This window comes from Marmota monax, unplaced genomic scaffold, assembly GCF_021218885.2.
Source record: "Marmota monax isolate L192 unplaced genomic scaffold, Marmota_monax_Labrador192_F-V1.1 WCK01_AAM20220418_F8-fsc00318, whole genome shotgun sequence".
NCBI classification, from domain to species: Eukaryota; Metazoa; Chordata; class Mammalia; order Rodentia; family Sciuridae; genus Marmota; species Marmota monax.
Genome location: NW_026692274.1, coordinates 822,020 through 839,217, shown reverse-complemented (window position 1 = coordinate 839,217; position 17,198 = coordinate 822,020). Strand labels below are relative to the sequence as shown.

General features: G+C 40.5%; 1 pseudogene; it reads right to left on the bottom strand.

The window, feature by feature from the left end:
- Positions 1 to 15,735: 15,735 nt before the first annotated feature.
- LOC124089737 (nuclear receptor-binding factor 2-like) lies at positions 15,736 to 16,862 on the bottom strand (annotated as a pseudogene).
- Between the last annotated feature and the right edge of the window lie 336 nt (positions 16,863 to 17,198).

The window sequence follows — 17,198 nt, the reverse complement described above, 5'->3', positions numbered from 1 at the left end:
CTTTAGCTGCAAGGAAAGACCTGTCCTCTCTGTAGGAAGACCCCAGGACCTTCTGCTCCTAGCATTGAAGAACCAGCTACAAAGAACATAGCAAGACCCCTCTCCTTGCACTCAAGCCACCACTCTGCATGAGGCCTGGGAAGTTGACCTTTGCCTTTACCACAGGTGTCATAGTGGGCACCTGGGGTCAGGGAAATACATGTACTTCATTTCTCTCTGGTCTCCTTCCTTCTCCATGACCAAGGACCAGTGGAAAACTTGGTGTGCCTCACATAGGCCATACCCTATCTTCCCAATTGTAGCTGCTGAATCCCACTCCTGTGTCTCCAGGAGCTGCCTGCACCCCTCACGCTGGCTGGGCCAACTCATGGGCTCTTGAGGGTGGGTCTTGCGAGAAGATGACATGTTGGGAAGTGTATTGAACATAATAGCTAACTTGCCTCTGTTTTTGCAAAATTGCTTTAGTATGAGCTAAGTAAAATGATTGTTTCCTTAGTAGTTTGAAGAAAACAGATGTATTCCCTTAATGGGGATCTCTTGGCATTTTAGGTAGGGAAGAAAAGACTAATTAAATATTATAATATCTGTTCAAATGGAGCCTGAGGTGCCAAGAGAAAGGGAGGCTTGGTAGCTGTAACTTTCCCTGATGCCTTGCTTGCTCTGTAGCTTGACAGAGAATCCCCTGGATCTTGTCTTAACTTGAGAAGGCAGATACCATCAGTAGCCATGTCATGGAGAGCTCACAGCTTGCTGGTCTTGTGCTTCATGCTACTTTATTTGCTAATTCATTTTAATTCTCCTAAAAACCCTGTGAAAACCAGTCTCATTTTACATTTTGGGACTTGAGGAAGCCAAGGCTCCCTGTTTCAGTCAGCTTTTTAACGGCTATGATGAAAGACCTGACAACGACAATTTTAGAGGAAGAAAAGTTTTCTGTGCGCTCACAATTTCAGAGTCCCTTGCTCAAGGCTCCAGGTCAAGAAGAATATTATGGTGGGAAAATGTGGCTGAGGAAAGCAAATGGGAACAATGTACCAGGTAGGAGAGAGAGAGAAAGAGAGATAGAGAGGGAGAGAGAGAGAGAGAGAGAGAGAGAGAGAGAGAGAGAGAGAGAGAGAGAGAGAGAGAGAGAGAGAGAGAGAGAGGGAGAGAGAGAGAGAGAGAGAGAGAGAGAGAGAGAGAGAGAGAGAGAGAGAGAGAGAGATTGAGGGTTCTAATTAGTTCAGACAAAATATGAACCTCAAAGATGCACACCTAATGACCCATCTCCTTCAGCCATGCCCTCCTTGACTATAGTTAATCCTTATCAGTGGGTTAATGCACGGATTAAATACAGGTCTCATAACCTAATGGATTCACCTCTAAACTTTGTTGTGTTTTCTCACACATGAGCTTTTTAGGGAACAACTTATATCAAATCCATAATGCTCCCATAGCCTCTGGACTCTAGAGTCCATGGACAACATTGAGAGATTCCCCACCAGGCTGGTCCCCTGGCTTTCAGAAAGTGCCTTCTCTAGGCCTTTGCTGGTGGGTACCAGTGATAGAGCTAAGGAAGAGTCCGGGGAGAGGAAATGACCCTAAGCCTGACCACTAGGTATTGGTGGGCACTAAGCAACCTTAGGAAACATATCTGGGAGTTTGTGATATTGTCCTCAAACACCTGAGGCTGGGACCCTTCTGGGTCTCAGTGGAGTTCTTGAGTTAGACTGATGTCTTATCTGATGATTGGGTGTCCCATGGGATGGGAACCCACAGAGTCATACTGAGGAAGGAACAGGCATGCGTGGCACAAAGTTGTCTCTGTGGTGCTATTGGAGCAGTCATATGGCGAGGACACCTAGGATGTGGCCCTGCACCCAGTATTTGCCTTGACACTGGACAGAAATGCTATGCTATGGAGAAGGAATGAGGAGGCTGGGCTTTAGTGGTGTTGTATATATCTTTCCATGTCTAGGCACAGCCCTCCACCCCAATAGACTGGGAACAGAGAGCATTCATTGAGTGCTCAGGATACAAGGGCATAGAGTTGAAGAAGCAGCTGAGTTCTCTACTTTATTCCCTCATGAAAAGTGGCTACATTCCACTGGCTTTGCTTTCTTTCTATGAGTAACTGTGGGGAAAGACATTTCCTGCAAGGACTTCTGTTCTGGGAAAGCACTTGGCTTAGCCCTGGCTCTCCCCAGTTCCATTCCTGGATGTGAAACCTGGGTCTCTAGGCCCATGAGCTGTCTGTGTCATTGTCATCTGTTGCTTTCCCCTCACTTCCCCCATCCCCATCCTTTCTCATTTCTGCAGTGTTTTTTCTGGGTGAGTGACTTCATGTAACAATAATAGTAACAATCAGCTCAGTTGGAATGTGGGAATGCTAGTGAGGCCTAGGGATTTCCTAGTGCTGAGAGTGCTATTAGGAAGATGGCAGAAGGGCCTCTAGGGTTTCATGTGGTTAGTTTGCAGAGAAAGGTGAGAAGTAAAGGAAACACTAAGCAAGGAACTTGTTTCACACAAGTCATTTAAGAGTAGGGCAGGAAGGGGCACTGGGCAGCCAGACAGGTAGCATGCCCTGGGGATGCTCAGGTTTTCCTCCTCTCTTTCCCTCAAGGCTGGAGGCTATGAAGTGAGTGGATCCCTGAGTTGTCCATCATGAGGCTCTGGGAAATATAAGGGAGGGTAATGTCAGGAGTCAAAGGTGCTGTCATTCCATAGCTCCTCTCTAGCTTGTGTTTCTTTCTCAAACATTTTTCTCAGTGCAACAGATAAAGACACCAGTTAGGTGTTGGTTTTGGATGGGTGTGAGATTTCTCCTAGTCCTGGTCATCACCCTTTCCTTCTTACTTTCTAAGAAGTAGACTCCATTCCAGACACTTCCTCAGCTGTGAAAACAGGTCAACAATTTGATAGGGAATTTGGAGGATTTACTGCTGCTATGACAGGTTCAGTCTGGCTTGTGGCCCAACCCAAGTGGGCAGCTACAGGTCACCTTTGCAGGACACTCATCTAGTAGTGTCCTCAACTGTTGACCAAGAAGTGACCCAGCCTTACCTGTACTTATAGGGGAGGCAGACTACATATGGTGATGGGCAGCACCATCCTACTTTAGTGGCTACGTACTATTCACTTGTGTCCTCCAGGCTCTAAGAGTGGTTGCTTCCCTTCAGCCACTCCACCTCTAAGCCTCTCTGCCTGGAGGAAGCTGGGAACTGTGTCCCTTTATCTAACATGGATTGGAATCATGGGGTACTTCATACTTCTGGGGACTCTAAACTTTCATACCTTCTCACCTGTTCCTCCAGGTTGGACTCCACTGGATTGTTGGGCTTGTAAGATGACAAATTTTTAGAGCTAATTTCTTTGTTATGGAGGTAAGATTGATGTAGCATAAGTTAACCATTCTACAGTGAATAAATGCAGTGTTGTGAATTTTAATGCACAGACAGTTGTTCACAAACATCACTTATATGTTGTTCCAAGGGATTCTATATGCAGCACCTCAAAAAGACATCCTACCCATAATATATCTCTCCTACCATTTGTCTATCTTCCCGAGGTCTTGATATACAACAATTTGCCTTCCATCTCTGGATTTGCCTGTTCTGTATATTTCAATGCCATTTTCAAGGTTCATTTGTGTTGTTGTATGTTCCAGCATGTCATTCCACTTTAAGTGCAAATGATATTCTTTTGGATTCTGAGCATGCATTAATTCATTTATCTGTTGATGGAAATTTGGTGTTTTCCAACTTTTGGTTCTTATGAACAGTGTTGATATGAACATTTCTGTGCAAATACTTGGTTCCCTCTTGTCAGTAATGACATTTCTAGGTAAAATGCTTCATTTGTTAAAGAATTACTGTACTGTTTTCCACATTGGCTATACCCTTTTACACTTCCAGAAACAGTGTACAGGGGTTACAGTATCTCCACATCCTTGCAAACCAATGCTAATTTTTAAAATTCTGGCCATGCTGGTGGGTACAAAGTGATATCTCATGGCAATTTTGGTTTACCTTTCCCTAGTGATGAGTGATTTGAGCACTTTTCCATATGGGTCCTGGCCACTTGTGCACCTTCTTTGGAGAAGTCTCTTCAAGTTCTTTGCCTGTGTCTGATTTGGTAGCTTTCTTTTCACAAGGTTTACTTGGCTCTGTCCTGTATCCAAGTGTTTCTGAGAAACATCTTCATCCAGTTATGTCTCTGTCAGTGTCTTGGCCCTGGCTCCTGGTGAGGAGGAGGAGGGTTTATCTTATGTCCTCATGTGGGTATTAGATCATTGTGAATTCTGAGTCTGTGGACCCTCTTGGGACACATAAATTCTCAGGCCATAGGAGTATAAATATCCTAGAAAAAAATGGCATCAGAGCCATTGCAGGAAAGGCTGATTGCTGGGTATCTTTCTGTGAAGTACAGAGAAGGAGGAAAGGATCACTGGTGTCTACAGTGTCTTGCACTTCTCACTGGGGGCTGCAGCATTTTGGGAAGAAGGAATTCAAGTCTGAGACTGGGTCTGCACTCCGGAAGCCTTGTGTCACTCTCCTTAGGGTTTGTCTTGATGCTCAGCATGATCACTTCCACTATGTTTGGCTTCCCTGGGCCTTTCTCAGATAGGACAGCCCTATTTGATCTGCAAGAAGGTGTGAAACAATGCGGGCTGAGACTAGGTCTACACTATATTGTGAGAGGCCCTCAGGAAGCCTTGTGTCATTCTCCTTAGGGTTTGTCTTGATACTTAGCATGATCACTTCCACTATGTTCAGCTGCCCTGGGCCTTTCTCAGATAGGAAAGCCCTGTTGGGTCTGCAGAAAGGTGCGTAACAATGCAAGCCCTGATGAACAGGCTCACCCAGACCAGGTAAAAAGAAGGGAAGGCAAAAATGGTGCCCATAGTTGACTCTTGATATTCCTACCAAGGTCTAAGGACATCACAGAGTCACCAGCCTCTAGACCTATCACAGTCAATCCAGGAATACAGCCACCTACTCACCTGTTCTTAGAGGGCAACTGGCCTGTGTATGTGCAGGGATTGTGTGAGGTCAGTAACCATGGTTATGTGTTTTTTTTTTTTTTTTGCCTTTCTGGCCTGGGAACTTCCAGAACAGCCTCTCTCTTTATAATATAGATCTATTTTATATCACTTTACTCCTTGCTGTTTCTTTCTTTAGGGAACCCATTGGGATCCTGGGAGCATTGTTAAGAGAGGGAAAGAGAGTTGGGATAATTTGAGATGCTTGAGTGTGTGCTAGGGCCAAGAGCACAATGTGTTGTCCCACCCCAGCATCATGGATGTTCTACAAACCCAGGGAGGCACTGAATATCTCAGCCCCATGAGCTTACACATCAGCATTTGGCTAGCCAAACTGAACTTTCTTCTCACTCAGGGCCAGAGTATAAGGGAGAAGCATTCCCCACCATTCTCACCTTACACCAGAGAGGACACCACTGGTGTGGCCAGGGCAGTTCCTTGAGCTATCTAGCCTCGGCTCCCTACCATTGAAATTGGGATAGTGAGAGTAGCTTCAGAGGGATGGGATAGTCAAGGAGGATGAAAAGAATCACACTGTGAACAATGTTGCCTGTATAGGGACTGTGTTGTCATCAAACAAATGCCTTGATAGCCAAGGGGACAAAGGGTAGAACTGGGGCAGAGGCTTTTCTAGGACAGCAAGCAGGGAAGGCTTCATGCAGGTAAAGAAGACAAGGAGACTGGGCACCTAATGTTACTGGTGGAAATTGGAATCTGGCCCATGTTCTAAGGAGTTGAAGAATAAGCACTGAAAACACCGAGATAAGCAATCAAGCAAAAATTTATTAAAGAGGACTTTAGGGGTCAGAAGTGTAAAAAGCCACCAATGAAGAGTATGGGAGGGGTATGAGTGTCACCCGAGTTTCTTGACACTCCTTCTTTTAAATGCACATGAGGGGACATTGATTGACCCCCATGCAACCTGTCCTTGAGATTTTGTTGGTGCTATTGTTCTTGTGGTTCTGGAAATTGAACTCAGAGGCACTTAATCATTCAGACACATCTCCAGTCTTTTTATATTTTATTTTAGAGACAGTCATCATAAGTTGCATAGCGTCTTACTAAGCTGTTGAGGCTGGCTTTGAACTTGTGATCCTCCTGTATCAGCCTCTGGAGACACTGCAATACAGGCATGGGCCACCACAACTTGTCCTGTCCTAGTGGTTTTAATTGCATGTGCATGCTTAGGCTGAAATGCAAAGGTGTCTTTTATGTAAAAATGGAGTTTTTGTCCATTTAGGAAACAAATGTTGTTTGATTGACTAGACCAAACCAAATAGTAGAACATAACTCCAAGAGTGAACCTAATATCATCCTCCTCATTCACCCTCACCATTCTCCTAACTATGTCTGCCTAATTTATCTACCTCATTCTAATCCTTGAGCAAAGCTGAGCAGAGCAACTTCCATGACTGATGCTATAGATTCAAATTGCATGGAAATGTGGAAATAGATCTGGTACATCCACGAGCAGTTCTGAGCCTGGTAAAATGCTCTGAAAGACACCCTGCATAGATGGGGCTGCACAAACAGGGTTGAGGCTCTGATACTGTTGGACTTACAGCACAGAGACAAACAAGGCTGCCTGCATGGATGCAGAGAAGACAAAAGGGGTTTGGGGAAGCTGAGCTAGATGCTGAGTGGAAGATCCAGTGCCTGCCTATGGGGCTCCTAGGTTGGTACCATGGCCTATGTGAAGAGGAGTCACAAAAAAAGATGGGCTCCAGGAGTGCCATGGTCTTGTGAGTGACATGTAGCCAAGGTGGGAATCCCAGAAGAACATAGCATGCCTAGATATTTACATGTCCCTTTCAGCAGATTTGCTAAAACAATATTTGCAAATCATATAGTTTTTAAGAGCTAACACTCAGAATATGTAAAAGGCCTCTATAGCTCAACTATGATCAAGTCCAGTTCAAAAATGAGGAACAACCTTGCATAGACATGTTTCCAAAAAAAGATGCACAAATAGCCAACAAGTACAGAACATCCTTGGGGATTCTTAAACTTGCAGGTCACACCTGTGAAACCATATCACATATCTCATCCCCTTCACTCAACATGCTGGAGTTCCTAGTTAGATGTCAGTATACACGCTGGCATGCACAGGCCTACCAGCATGCCTTGGGTCTGATGGAACATGTCTGGCCTGGGTTTTGTTGACCTGAGGGATTGTTAAAGCAGCCTTTTGCTTTTAGGCTTCTTAAGCATGTGGGAAAGTGCACAGGTGCTTTCATCAAGTTAATCCTCAGTCTGGCCAGCTGCTGAGGCTTCTTTACTCCTACCTGGAAATGGCCACATGAGGTTTGTGCTTGAACATGTAGCAGTCGGTCTAGGGACCTTGCCTAGGCCAGGATATCCCCAGTGCTCCACAGTACAGTTTGATCCTAGCTGGGGTGACCCTTCAGAATAGTGTTTTCTCAACTCAGTATTTTCACACTGACTTCTGTGCAATGTGAAACCTCAGAATCAGCTGATAATGGACTCAAAGTGTGGCACTGGAACTGTGCAATTAACTAACGAACAACCCAATACCAGGCCACCTTTTATGGTCAGAAGTTGGATTATTGCCCTGATGGAAAATTATGGAGAGCTCAGCTAACTGCCCAGATCATTTGATGTTCCTTAGACTCTTTCTGCCAAAAAAGTACTGTTTGGGCTTTCCATTAGGCACAGGCATCCCAGGACTTAGTGAAGAGCCTCTCATGGCATATTCAAGTAATATAGTTGCCAGCAGTCCACCAGACTGGAGGATCAGCCCTGCTATGCTGTAGTGTGCATATAAATCAGAATGTATGTGTATTTATTCAAATTAATTTTGAGGTAAATCCCTAAAATTGTGTTTTAAGGTTTATATGGGTATATAATAATATATTATCACATTCACTAATAGATCAATGAATTTTATGTAAATAAATTTAATTGATATAAAGATTCAGTTGCTTGTATCTTGGTATGTATACAATATTATGAAGCATTGAAATATTTCTAATGGATTTTCTTCTACTTGGTATGATGAAGCACCCTAGCATGAGGAATAGAACCCACATATGTATTTGAATCTGCTTGCATAGTGTTGCTATATGTGTATTATTATGTTTATGTGTGTGCTACTACATGGTCCACAAATTTATTTGCTTATTAATATATGTATATTTATCGAGGTGAAGGAGATCATAAATGTCTCAGCTTAGGATTGATGATGCTTGACAAATGTCCAGATTCCCCAGGATTTCTACTCCAAAGCCCATGACTGGCCTGAGGCCTGGACTATCCTGATGTTTCCCTATGCATGAGCAGATCTGCACCCAAACCACATTAAGTCTGCAGCTACATCCTCAGCCAACAAACGAGATTCTGAAGTGAGTATGTTTTTCCTTTGTATGTGGCTCTATGGATTTTTTTTACCAGAAAAATCAGAAACAGGCACAACTGCAACAGCAACAAGCCTCATTGGGTCCTCTTGCTTGAGCAGAAGGGAGACACAGCATTGACCAAGGAAGTATCAAACTGGTTCTCTGAACAAAAGAAGAAAATTTTATTCTTGTGAAAAGACTGTTTGCAAGGGACAGGGCAAGGTTTAGAAATGTTAATTTGTTTTAGGAAAATTCAAAGATGTGTTTTTCTTTTCCTGAATGAGGACTTTGACCTTGTGAAAGGGCTAGTTAGCTGGTCACTCTGGCAGTGAATATTACATCTCTATCAATGCCCCATCCTAATATAAACATCTCTGTCTTGTGGTAAGGCTGAGTTGTTACAGCTGTTAAGAGACAGGTGGGAAGAGAAAGAAAACACAAATCATACCAATTAGCAAGTTAAGGTCCCTGAGAATTTGCTGTTTCCTGACTCCTCAACTGTCTTGTCCTTATCATGACTTCCCAAGAATAAATAAAGGGAAAAATTCTTGAGGTCAATTAGACAAGAGTGAGTGAGTAAGCACTGTGCATTAAGGCTTAGCCTTTGTTCTTCTGGTGGTTCCTGACTGTATCACATCTACTGACATAGGCTAGTCAACCAGTTTGTCTCTAACTTGATGAAATTGTTTGGTCATATTGTTGGATAATGAGAGGGTTTATAGAAGCAGCTCTTAGGCTTCTTAAAAATTTGGGTGAGTCCAAAGGTGCCTGATTATACTGATGCCTTGCATTGATGTAATCTTCTGTTATGCTAGCCAGTTTGGCTTCTTTTCATGCACCTGAAAGTGGCCAGATCTGGTTTTCACAAGAATGTGTATCAACCAGGGACTAGGGCCCTTGCCCAGGCCAGTGGAGTCCTGAAATTACAATATGGTGTCCTCTAAAGTCACAAATATTCTTGTAGGTTTCAGTAAAAACTGAGCACTCATGCTCTGCTTATGTTCACCTTGGTATAGGACTGAACCCCACAACCTACTTAGCACCCACATTTCATATGCTCTTTTTTTGGAAGATGAGTTTTTGCCCTGATAGAAAGAAAGAGAAAGCAAAGCCAGATCCCCAGAGAGAATCCTGCCCCTCAGGCTAATTTTATTAAAAGGCCTTGTGTTACAGAGCTATATCTGGGTATTTACCTCCCATCACAGCCAGAAGTTCTCTAGAATGTGCATTGGCTCTTCATGTGAATGTAGAAGTATATGTCCAGTGCTTCCCATGAATATTTTCTTATTATTCCCACATGTAAAATATTTGTATTTTGATAGAAGTTTTTAATTTTATACTTAGATCTATCCATATATCAATTAATTTTATGTGCAACTTTTTGTTATAAAGATTTGTTTGTGTCCCTCAAAGTGTTGTGATGATTTTCCCTACCCTTGCTATGATGAAACACCCCAGACTGGCAAGTAGAGTCACATATGTCCCTGAATGCATTTGCATATTTGTATATATACCTATTAATATAGTTAAGTATACTTCTAAATATACCCATACAAATATTTTTGCATGAAAACTAATAGGTAAATGCTTATCAGGTTGTTCTATTTGTTGGAAAAAGATCATAAATATATGATTGACGATCTTAAAGATATTCCCCAGCACGCCAGGGCTCCTGGTTCAAAGTCTTCTGTCTGGACTATGACCTTGTGCATATGAGATATACCTCCCAATCATATCATTTATGTAACATCCCCCTCCCACAGCAGGGTTTTCCCTGAATTAGACTCAGAGTCCATCAATCTATGAGAGTAGGCTAGTCCACCACTCTTTCTTGGACCATGGATATTATGATGTAGGGCCAGAAGAGCTTTCTGAAGCACTCTGTTGTTATTAGGCTTCTCAAAAAATTGGGAGAGTTCAAAGGCTCTTGGTACACCGGGTCCCTTGTATCAATAGCATCTTCAAGTATACAAGCCATTTAGGGTGCTCTTGCTCCATCTAGAATTATCCACATATGGATTCTTCAGGGATGTAGCAGAATTTCTGGCCCTTGTGGGTTAAACAGACAAGACTCAACTTCTAGCCTTATACCCTCTAACTCATGCACATTCACACTGCCATAAGTACAACCTGACAGCTCATTTGAAGTTGAACTCAGGTTATATTCCCTTCTCCACTCACCTTAGTCCCACCAATATCAGACTAGAGTGGTCAGCTATTGGGTTTCATCTTGATGGAAAGGTGTGCAAAATCATGCTGCTCTCCAGAGACAATGATGCCTGTTGGGCAAGTTTTACTGCAAAGGCCTGCCTTCGGGGCTTGCAAACCATGAAGCCTTTCTTGGGCTCTGCCAAAGAGACTTCCATGGTGTTTCTATCACTGTTTCAGTCTATCATACATTGGAGGGGCCAGTGGCCCCTGACATGAATTGGGGATTATATATATATATATTATAAAATTTAAAGGCATCTTTATATATAAATTTCATAAAATTGTATTGAACTTTTAAAAAATATTCATTTTTAGTTGTAGGTGGACACAATACCTTTATTTTTTATTTTTTTTTAATGATCTGCCAATGAACAAACCCAGCACCTCATGCATGCTAGGATAGTGCTCTACCACTGAGCCACAACCCCAGCCCGTATGAGACTTTTTGTTATGATAAAGCACTCTAGACTTCTGAGTAGAGCTACATATGAACAAGAATGCTTTTCCACATATGAATGTTATACACATTAATATGGCTGACGTATTCTCATGTATGTTACATAAATATATCCTTCTATGCGTATATATGTAAACACATTTCAGATAGGGCTGTTTTTGTGAAGAAAACTGCATAGGTCTCAGCCTAGCATTGAAGCTTTTCCCATGTAGCATTCTTTAAAAGTTTTTACTTACATGCATAATCAAACACTTGGTGCTGTACAATATGGTCAACATTTCCATTCACATATAAAAGTGGTTGTCAACTTATACATCAGCATCTTTGAAACACCTCTTTTTATAGATTGAAAATGTGACAGGCAAGGAGAGAATGTCCTGATGCTTACTGCTTTCCTTGTCCATGGAGATGTGCTGAGGGGGCCTTGAATATCTGAACAGCTCTAGATGTTTTCCTGTCCCTAGTTGCATGTGACATAAAGAGCCAAAGGGGGCTTTGTCACTACACCGTCTGCATCTCCTTTCTGAGCCTGTACAATTGCTGAAGGATTTGGAGCTGAGAAAATGCTCAAAGTTATAACTTAAAGTAACAGCTCTAAAGATGAATTCTACTGGTGCAGTGGTAAAGACAGGTATCATCTAGCAGGTCCTCTGAATGTTCTTCAGCAAGAAGTGATAATGTCAGCAGGTGTAGTATAAAATAATCAGATTAGGGGTGGGTTTGATAGCAACAAATAGTAGGATATAACTTCCTCAGGGTTTTGCAAATTCAGTGGACTATTTGAATAATGTAAAACATATTAGTTTTTGCCTTAAAGTCATCAGTAAAATACAGTAGAGTTTAGTTCCATAATTCTTTTTCCATGTCACCCAATTCCAAGTTTTTCAGATTGATGAGAAATGTGATATGATGTGTCATTGTCATTCAAAGGACAAGGTTGTGGAATTGAGCAAGGATGGTGACAACATATGATCCTACTCTGGAGACCCTGTACAGAGCCATGATGCTAGAGAACGAAAGCCACCTCACCTTAGTGGGTGAGAGTCCTTTCCACGTAATTCCCTGTAGAGTACATTTGCTTTGTTGCTTTTTAAAAGAAAACACCTAAATCTAGGTGTAATTAATGGAAATAAAATTTCAGCAAGTTATGGGGTATAATTCAATGAAATGTGAAAATAAATTTCTATGTACACTACAGTCAATTACCCCCACCAAATCAGATATCGAAATACAGAATGTTTCTATCACTTGAAAACAATTTCTTGTAGCCCTTTGCACTAAATCCTCTCTTCCCAACTCTTTGTTAGCAAACACTTCTCTGCTTTCTGTTTTGGTACTTGTGCCTCATCTAAAACTTCATATGAATGAAGATGTACTTTATGTATTCCATTTTTAATTGATTTTTTGACATAGTATAATACTTTTGATACTTTTGAATGTAATATGTATCAATTTATTCTTTTTATCAATAAGTAGTTGTGGTGAGCCGCTTCTGCCGTTTCTGCAGACTATGGTCGCCATTACAAGATGACGCTGGCTCCACTGTGGTCTGTGACAAACAACTTCTTATCTGGGAAAGTTGGCACATGATTTTTCACCACCCTGTGAGAAAGCTCCACGCGGCAGCTTTGCATTGGGGCTTGGGATGCTTTATTAAGGCTGGGAGGGGCATCCGAGAGGAAGAAGAAGAAATATCAAGGGCCTGAATAAACTGCTGAAAGAAGATTCCTGAGTTGTGTCTTCCTTGCGGGCAAGGGGTCGCGACAAGTAGTGTTACATTGAGTGCTATATATTATCATTTGTTGAGGATATTTTGGGACCTTTCCAGTCTGGTGCTATTATATATAATGCACTATAAACCTTTAGTTATAGTGGTCATGATTTTATTTATCTTGTTTAGTAAGATCTAGAAAGATTTTACCATTCTTATGGCAAGTACTTTTAACTTATGTTATGGTTTGGATCTGAGGTATCCTCCCAAAACCCCAAACAGCAGTGCAGAGAAATGATTAGATTATGAAAACTGAGACATAATCAGGGAATTAATCCATTTGCTGGATTAACAATTTGGATGAATTACTGAATTATAACCATAAGCAGGTGGGGCATGGCTGGAGGAAGTAGGCCACTGGAGCATGCCTCTAGTGATTTTATGTTGTTCCTGGCTTCTCAGACTCCCTTGCTCTGCTTCCTGGCTGCCATGAACTGAATAGCTTTCCTCTACCTTATGCCATGATGTTCTGCCTCATCTTAAGCACAGAACAATGCAGATCTGACCATGGACAGAACCTCTGAAAGCATGATCCCAAAGTAAACTTTTCCTCCTCCTTGTTGTTCTTGTCAGGCTACAGTGACTAAAAGATGACTATGGCATGCCATTTCATGACTCTTTGAAATAATGTTTTTGGTTACTCCATATATTTCCTGACTTTTTTTATTGTAATAGTTGACCGTTATAATATAGTCAAAAGTTATCCATTGTGTTGTAATTTGCATTTCCCTGATGTCTGATAAGGATAAAGTTTCCTTTGATGTTTGGGAATCAATTTATTTTATAAAAATACTCTTCAGATCCCTAGCCCATCTGTTTTCCTGTGTCTTTTCTCTTTGTCTGATACCTCAGTTGAAAAAATTTTTTAAAAAATATAATCTTGGGGCTGGGGATGTGGCTCAAGTGGAAGCGCGCTCACCTGGCATGCATGCGGCCCAGGTTCAATCCTCAGCACCACATACAAACAAAGATGTTGTGTCCGCCAATAACTGAAAAATAAATATTTAAAAATTCTCTCTCTCTCTCTCTTTAAAAAATATAATCTCAATAAAAGACTTTTTCTAAATATGTGTTGCAATTAATGTAACTTCGGAGTTCTGCTTCAGTACACTTCTTGAAGCTATCAAAAATAAAAGCAATTTCCTTAAGATATTTTGGTCCTTGAGCTCAGATTAGCCATTTTTAATACCAAAATGCTTAAAAGAATTCTGATATAATTTTTGGTTAATTGTTACCTGTATGTTTGGAAATTTATGAAGAATGGGAAAAGAACCAAAGTTTAGATGCCAAAATGGGTCACATTTTAAAGAGTTATATACTTCAGACTAGTAATCTAATAATACTAATCACTGTGATCTAGTAATACTAATCCCTATAAATTCTGAGTTGGAATGCCAAAAGTCAATCATTCATTTACGTGTTGAGAAGCTTATAGTGTTCCAATAAAGCAACCTGATTTTTTAAAAGAGCAAGTTATGTCAGAGTAATCATATTTATTTTGTCTTAAGAGGTTATTAAATTAATCTCATAATTCACAAAAAGTAAATACATGCTTTGGAAATTTTATTTACAAATATGTGGTTGGTTTTATATTTGATTAACATGATACTTTTGAGGGACAAAAGTTTTACTTTTTGAAAAAGCCAAATTTATCATGTTTATCTTTTATATTCCATGCCCCTCTCCTTTTAATATAATTTCCTTTACCAAGTCCACTAAGATTTTTCTCTGAATTTTTTTCTAGAACTTTTATTGGTTTATGTTTCATAGTTAGGTCTTTGACCTTTTGTGTTAATCTCTATATTGTTTGAAGTATGGGCTGTTTAATTTTTTGCAGTTAAAGAACTAATATTAACAGCACCATTTGTTTTACCAAGTGTCCTTTCTTTCCCCCATCGAGTTGCCTTTAACACTATTGCTGAACACCATATATTCATGGGCTTATTTTTGAATGCTATTCTGCTGAATTCATCTTTATATCTACCTTGATGCAAAATAGGACATGATTTTGATTAATCTATCTATGTAGTAATTTTGTCATTAGGAAAATCAAGGCCTCATTTTTTTTCCCTTTTGCTACTTATTTCATTTGATTTATTTAAATGTATGGATATCGTATCCTTTACCTTGGTAAACTGGCTTTTTACTTCTACATTATAAAGATTGCTTCAAATGTTTTGAGTATTAAATACTATCATCTTTAAGTTAAAATAGTTTTGTGTTTCCTTTTGTAGTCTCTGTGTATTTTAATTTCCTTTTTTTTCTTTAACTGGCTCAGAATTAAGATGAAAAAATTCAATTCTTCACCATTTAATTCATAGGCTATAAGTAGCTGCTGTTTGTCAGATTGAGAATCATTTTTTTTCCTCTTTTGTACTATTGAATTTATGTCATTTCTTTCTCAAAATTTATAGTAGAATTCACTACAGAATCAATTTGTCAGTATTTTTTCCTCATAATAACTTCATTGATACTTTACCCCTTTACTTTTTTAACAAACAAAGTTAGAACTTAATGTGCATCCTGATTAATTATGTAAACTGGTAATTTTTTTTTAAAAGTATAACTAATAATTTTGTTCCTTTCTTCATAAAATGCAAATTTAAATATTCCTCCTGATAGTCTTGAGGTTATCATTATGTTATTAGTGAAAAATGTGGCACATATAGTTTCATCTAGAAAGGTGTGTATCCTATACACCTTACTTAAACAAACAAAATGTGCATAACAAAATGCATACAGTCAATGCATGATAGAAAGCCTGTTTCAAATGCAAGGCAGCCCCTCAGGCCACCATATTATTTAGGTTTTACATTATCATTTATGACATTATAGATTAATTATACATAACACACTTTTATACATTTGAACCCTGAAGAAAAATAATTGGTGTTTGAGAAAATTATTCCATATAGCCATTTGGTTTGTATCAGGAGAAAGTGAACTTCCAAGAGTTTACTGTCTGCCAGGTGGGAACCATTAGCTCAAGTTGGAAGATCAGATATGCAATATATTTCACAGTGACTGTTTTCCACATCCTGGCAATGCTGCTCCTGCCAGTCAGCCAGATGGTAAAGCACATCTGGGATTACCCTTGTATGTGGTTTTCTCTTTTTATTTTTCTTCTTTTCTGGATTAACTGTGTTGCTGAATTTCTTCTGATCTCTCCAAAAGCCTTCCATTTTCATTATTCATAAATCCTTTCAGAAAATCCTCAGACAGCTCCATAAGTGGAAGTTGTGGAGATGGAAAATCCAAGGGAGGAAGATTGGGTATTGGAATATTCTTGGCTTTCCCAGTATTTGCTGCAAATTTCTGCCAGGTTGAAGAAGATCTAGCAGTGTCTGAATGTGGTGACAAGCTCCATAACTCTGACTTTTCTACAAAATCAGTATCCACATCCAGCTGTTTATCTACAGGACCTTTTTAGAAGTCTGGCTTTTTCAGCCTTTAGTTGTTTATTTTCTTTCCTTAATCTTTCATTCTCAGCCACAAGGAACTCCACATGCCTCTTCAAATCTGCAATTTTTGTTGCCTGCTCCTCAATAATTGTTTTATCATCCTTCGGGGCTTTGCTTCCAATACATGGTTCTGTTGGCTCACTCTTTTGCTAAGGTAAAAATAGTAGTGTGTCTGGATCCATGTCAAAGACTCCCTGAATTTCAGGGAGGTGTTTCTCTGTAGAAGGGCTGTACTCCTAAGAAAGAAGGGGACTCTGGCCCTCTGCATCCTCAGCAGAGGGTTTGTGAGATGCTGAAGATGGGTAGCTAAGTCCTTGTCTGTGTTCTGAGCTTTTGATCATTCTTCACGCTTTGTCCTTTTCTACCTCTCCTGGATGAGGAGGAGCTGTTTCATGTGGCTATTCCTTTGTAATTCCAGTGATAAATGAGCTTGTTCAGACTTGGTCAGCTTCATAGCATCAGAAAGACATGGCACAGCTTTCTTGTGACAAGAAATAACCTCTTTGTATTTCCCTGCAGCTAATAAACGGTCTGCTCATCTGCTCTGCTGATGAGCCAGGTTGAGAGATGCTTCCATTACTTCCATTGACCCCAGAGCAAGCAGCGGCCTGAGGAAGGGGAGCAGTGGTGCCAGGTCACATGGAGGGGGGTAGAAGAAGAGCGCTAGGCAGCTTTGGAGACAGCCTCCCCTCAGCATGCCCAGAGAGATGGTGGTGGGTGCAAAGGCTAGGTTTACTAATTACTGTATTATTTTCAACAATAATGATTTCTCTATTATTTTATTTTTCTTTTCTTATTATTTTTTAGAGAGAGAGAATTTTTTTTAATTTATGTTTTAGTTTCCGGTGGACACAACATCTTTATTTTTATATGGTGCTGAGGATCAAACCCAGCGCCCTGGTCATGCCAGGCAAGCGCACTA